The sequence below is a fragment of the Rutidosis leptorrhynchoides genome, chromosome 2 (assembly GCF_046630445.1).
Source record: "Rutidosis leptorrhynchoides isolate AG116_Rl617_1_P2 chromosome 2, CSIRO_AGI_Rlap_v1, whole genome shotgun sequence".
NCBI classification, from domain to species: domain Eukaryota; kingdom Viridiplantae; phylum Streptophyta; class Magnoliopsida; order Asterales; family Asteraceae; genus Rutidosis; species Rutidosis leptorrhynchoides.
In genome coordinates this window covers 491,359,192-491,365,001 of record NC_092334.1, presented here as the reverse complement: position 1 = coordinate 491,365,001, position 5,810 = coordinate 491,359,192, and the positions used below count along the sequence as shown (strand labels likewise).

General features: G+C 32.2%; 1 non-coding gene across 1 annotated transcript; it reads left to right on the top strand.

Moving 5' to 3' along the window:
- The first annotated feature begins 1,508 nt into the window (after positions 1–1,508).
- Positions 1,509–1,615, top strand: LOC139895026 (small nucleolar RNA R71). The gene has a single exon (XR_011775498.1). It is a non-coding gene; the product is annotated as a small nucleolar RNA R71 (small nucleolar RNA).
- Positions 1,616–5,810: the final 4,195 nt, after the last annotated feature.

The following is a 5,810-nucleotide window of genomic DNA, read 5'->3' as shown; positions in this document are numbered from 1 at the left end:
ACTTTCGAATCATAAAGGTGATCGATTTCTCATCATTACTAAGTGTCATTCTACCCTTTCTTACATCAAATAACGCCCCGGTGGACGCTAAGAATGGTCGACCTAAAATTAGAGGAACGTTTGAGTCCTCTTCTATGTTAATGACAATGAATTCGACTAGAAAGGTTAAATTACCTACTTGAACGGGTAGGTTGTCAGCAATTCCAACTGGGTGCTTAATGGTTTGATCAAGGAGTCGAACACTCATATCGGTTGGAGTTAACTCACCTACACCTAATCTCTTATATAATGAAAGAGGCATAACACTCACACTTGAACCTAAATCTGCTAGTGCATCATACATGACACAGTCACTAAGTAGACAAGGAACAATAAATTCACCCGGATCACCTACCCTAGGTGGAGGATTTGGTGGAACTGTCTTCACCGGGTTTACTTCTACTGTTTTTGTTTCTTGCACTTTTTTATTCTTCTTCTTCTTCTTTCCCGAGGTATCACAAACTTTATTACCTATTACTTGCTCATACTCAACTCCTTTTCTTGGAAACGGGATGGGTGGTCTATATGGTGCCACCACTGGCTTTACATACTCGGGTGGTGGTGGTGGTGGTGGTGTAACTTCTTCATTGTTACTTACATCTAAAACCTTCCCATCTTCTGATGCTGGTTTTTCAGAATTTGTTGAAACCATATTAACATTTTCATTCCGAGGATTTACTTCAGTATTACTCGGTAGATTTCCTTGTTTCCTTTCACTCATCAATCTAACAAGAGTACCTACTTGTTTTTCTAGATTCAAAATAGAAGCTTGTTGAGTTCTAAATGACTGATCAAACCTCTCATTCGTTTGAGTTTGAGTTTCAATAAATTGTGTTTGAGATTCAACTAGCTTAAATACCACTTCTTCCAGATTTGACTTTTTCTCTTCGGTTTGTTTTGGTGGTTTATACAAGCCAGGTCTTTGTTGATTGAAAGTGTTGTTTTGAGTTGGTTGGTTATTCGGACCTTGTTGGTTATACGAGTTATTGTCGGGTCCTTTTGGATTGTAAAGAATATTTTGATTTCGATTGAAGTTTGGCCTTGGCGGTTGATAATTATTCTGATAACTATTTTCCAGCCTTTGGTTCATGTAGACAACATTCTCACGTTGTTCCATCGTTTGTTCAATGTGACAGTCTTTCATTAAGTGTGGTCCACCGCATTGCTCACAACTGATTCGTATTGCGTGAATATCTTTATTCATCTTTTCCATTCGTATCTCGAAAGCATCTATTTTTGCAGAAACGGAATCAAAGTTATGGCTAGAATCGGCTCTAGCTGCTTTAGATGAACGATATATATCTTTCTCTTGGTGCCACTCATGAGAGTGGGAGGCTGTGTTATCAATAATTTTGTAAGCTTCAGTTGCGGTTTTCTTCATAATGGAACCACCAGCTGTTATGTCGATGTCTTTTCGTGTAGCAACGTTGACACCTTGGTAGAATATTTGTACTATTTGATAAGTGTCTAAACCGTGTTGAGGACATCCTCTCAACAACTTTTCAAATCTTGTCCACGCCTCATATAGAGTTTCATTTGACTTTTGTGTGAACGTAACAATTTCTCCTCGAAGTCTCACGGCTTTAGATGCCGGAAAGAATCTTTTAAGAAATTTCTCAACTAAAACATCCCATGTGTCAATCGCCCCTTCAGGTAACGATTCTAACCAATCTTTGGCTTCTCCCTTTAAAGTCCAGGGAAACAACATGAGATAGATCTGTTCATCCTCAACTTCTCGGATTTTGAATAGTGTACAGATCCTATTAAACGTAAGAAGATGTTCGTTTGGATCTTCCTTCGGCGCACCACTATATTGGCACTGATTAGTTACCATGTGTAGGATTTGTCCTTTGATTTCATAATCTGGCGCATTAATGTCTGGCTTAATAATGGCGTGACCTTGGCCCGTGCGTGTGGCTCTCATTCGGTCTTCCATACTTAGAGGTTCCAGATTTTCCATAATTGAATTTGTTGAATACGAATCACTAGAAGATTCTGATTTAATGGTTTGTGGTTCAGGAGGAATGATTAGTGGTTCTGGATCTTGGAATTGTCCCTGAATATTCTCCGGATTCTCAATTGTGAGGTCGGGTTCAAAAGATGGATTATCGGAAATTTGAGTTGGAGTTCTTGGTCGACTAGATGATGATTCTAAAGAAAAATCAACGGCGACAATATTGGCTAGATGTCTTGATCGAGTTATAGGTGGTGAACATATGAAAGGTGGTGAACATTTTACTCGGTGCATTCACTGAATATCCTATTAGTTTTTAAAAGGAAAAAAAAATTATATAAGTTATCCAATTAATAGACTTTTCTGATTTTGCCCACGTTTCGAATAGCCAAAAGATGCAGCAGAGGGGCAGGATTCGTTTGGTCTCAATATAATTGAGTACTGTTTGGCTCCAATAACCCGGTCCACGTACAAATCCAACTATTACTACGAACCAGAAAATTTTGATGTCTATCAATTTAACCACTTAAAATAAATTTTCGTAATTTTAAGAAATTTAGATAAGAAGTAGAATAAAAATCTTATCCTAAAACTAGAATAGCGAGAAATAAGAAAGAAAAAAAAACGCGTCGAAAAAGGTCGAAAAATAAAAGGTCGAAAAATAGGCGTCGAAAAATAAAAATAAGAAAGTAGCGCGAGAAACGGCGTCGCAAAATTCTAAAGCACATAAATCTTAGTCTAAGGAATAAGCACTTAAGGGATTTTACGGCAAACCTAAAAATTCTAGAAATAAAAATAACTATGGCAAAACTAAACTTAATACTAAAAATTGTAACTAGAGTCTAAAAATCTAAAGGTAATAAAAAAAAACTTTTTTTTTAATTTTTTTTTATATTTCGTTTTTTAAGGATTTTAAAAATTTTTTTTAAATTTTTTTTATATATATATTTTTTAAAAACTTTTTTTTTTAAATTTTCTTTAAAAAACGATTTTTTTTACAATTTTTTTTTTAAAATGAATTTTTTTTTCTTAAAAAAAACGATTTTTTTTACACAATTTTTTTTTTAAACGAAATTTTTTTTCTTAAAAAAAAACGATTTTTTTTACCCAATTTTTTTTTAAAGGAATTAATAATTTTATTATTATTATTATTTTTTTTTCAAAACTTTTTTTTAACTCATTTACTATTCATGAATAGTAAATGAAACGAAATTAATTAATTTACTATTCACATGAAAGCGACATTGTAGAAATTATTAATTATAAGTTACATAATATACTCCTGAAATATTTAATAAATACGACTTTTTAAAACTTTTACGTATCAAATTTGATTCTAAAATATTATTATATTATTATATTTTATTTCAATATTATTATATTATTATATTTATTAAATTATTATATTTAAATTAATATATCTTTAATCAATCAAAAACTAAAAAAAAAAAACTTAAATACCCCGTGAAAACACAAAAAGTGTCCCCGAAATTACTTTTTTTTATAACTATATTTTTACAGATATAAATTAAAAATATAGCGTTTTAGCGCTCCCCGGCAGCGGCTCCAAAAACTTGATGATGTAGCGTGAGGGTACGAAATAGTATTATTTTTACTAGGAAATACTACAAAATATGACACAAGTTTTATTAATTTACGGATGAGATATACCTAAACCTTGCTACAACACTATAGGCAGTGTACCTAATCGTAGAGTAGTGTAGTTTTTAGTAAGTCCGGTTCGTTCCACAGGGAGCTAGTGATTACGTACTATATTTTTATAAAACTATATTTATATAAATATATATATATAAGTAGTAATATTATTATAAAAGGGGGTTTTTACCGTTTAATGACCGGTTTGTCGATTTTATATTTTTAAGCGTAAAGATAAATGACAATAATTAAAGTGCGTAAAATAAATAAATGACGATAAATAAAATAACAATAAATAAAATTGCGATAGAATATGAAATAAAAGGATTATGCTTATTTAAACTTTCGTAATCATGATGTTTGACGTTTTGATTTTAATTAATTGTTACTCGGGTTAATTGTCCTTTGTCCTGGTTTATTTGATACCTATCTGGTTTTTGTCCATAATAGTCCATCGGTCATAAATATAAAGTGCGAGTGTCCTCGTCAAATTACCCTTATACCCGAAGTCAAATATTCCAACTAATTAAGGATTTAAACTGTGACACAGTTATCACTTCTGTCAACAATTACACCAGTTATCACTGTATGTAATCCACCCCTGTTTTGATTAGATATGAATATTAATTTACCCACTTGATCAGTTTGAATAATCAATTACCCAACCCGAATAATTAATTAAATGATTATAATAGGACAACGTCACTAAATAGGAGAACCATAATCATTATTAATTATTAGGTTAATTAATTTGAAGATAGGTTCGACAGACTCCAATGAGTTGTCACTCAATTAGACAATACCCCCCATCTATTAATAGTCAATAGTCCAATTTCCACGAGTGTCGGTCTTTTGCCCAAACCTTAATTATGGTACAAAGTTCAATAACCCCGTCTTAATATTTTAGCCCAACATCACGATTACTTCGGCTCAAATAAGCATAATAATAACTTAGTTACGAGACATTAAATTAAAAAGGAAGAACATAGCTTACAGTGATGATTAATCGCGTAGCGTTGCACGGACAGAATTTCGACTTAAAACCCGTAAAATATTTCTTACAATAACCCAACTAAACCATAACTTTATTATTAAAATTAACTTATATTAAAATTATAATATAAATATATATTACATATTACAGAAGAGAGAAAGAAATATGAAGAAAGGTGTATTTTTTCATTACTCCGTGAATTCCATTTTATAGGCAATTGGTGATTTGAAATTTTCACTTATGACCCCTTAACTATGCTCAATTAATAACTTTTTATTATTTATTATTATTCTTATTATGAATTATTTCAATATTATATTATATTCTTGAGCATAGTTAACTTGTAATTTTAGCTCCGTTGCGTCGAGCGTTGAAAGTTGGTTCATGTCTCGGTTCCGGATTTTCTAACGCCTTTTCGTATAATTTAATATCTTGTACTTTGCATTTTGCGGCTTGTACTTTTGTAATTTTGAGACGTTTCTCATCAATATATTGAACCACTTGGAGTGTAACTTGTACGTTTGACCATTTTGGACGTTTTGGTCTTTCAAATCTTCGTTTTTGTCTTTAAATCTTCATTTTCGAGCGATTTGCGTCTTTCATCTTCGCACTTATTTATTTAACTATTACAACTAAAAATAAGGAAATTACATTTAAAAACTTTACATATTGGAACGATATTGCTACTAAATATATGTTCATTTGGAGCACTATCAAAAATCGATCACCTTTGTGAGTCGAAAGTCTAAATCTCCACTAACCAAAACCGTTGAACCAACAAAAACGATTGGTAAGAAGCATATTGTTTTACCAACTCCAACGGTAGTGCTTAACAAAACATCTAAGTGTGGGGAAGATGAAGTAACACCTAATGATGATCTGATAACAAAGAACCCCGTTGTTGATACAAAATTAAATGACTCCGTTATTAATAGTTCAATGAAGAAACTTATTAAACGGATTCGCGATGCTAGAACCAAGGGGAACTTTAAGTTATGTAATCGGTTAGTATCCAATCTTTCGCCTAAAGAAAAGGCGAAACTAGTTGAATTTGTGGATATTACACAGGAATCCGACCAATGGCTTAAAGCAAAAGTCACAGATATGCAAGTGGATTATGGTCCAAAAGAAATTGACAATGAAGTTAATCACAAATTCGACACCACA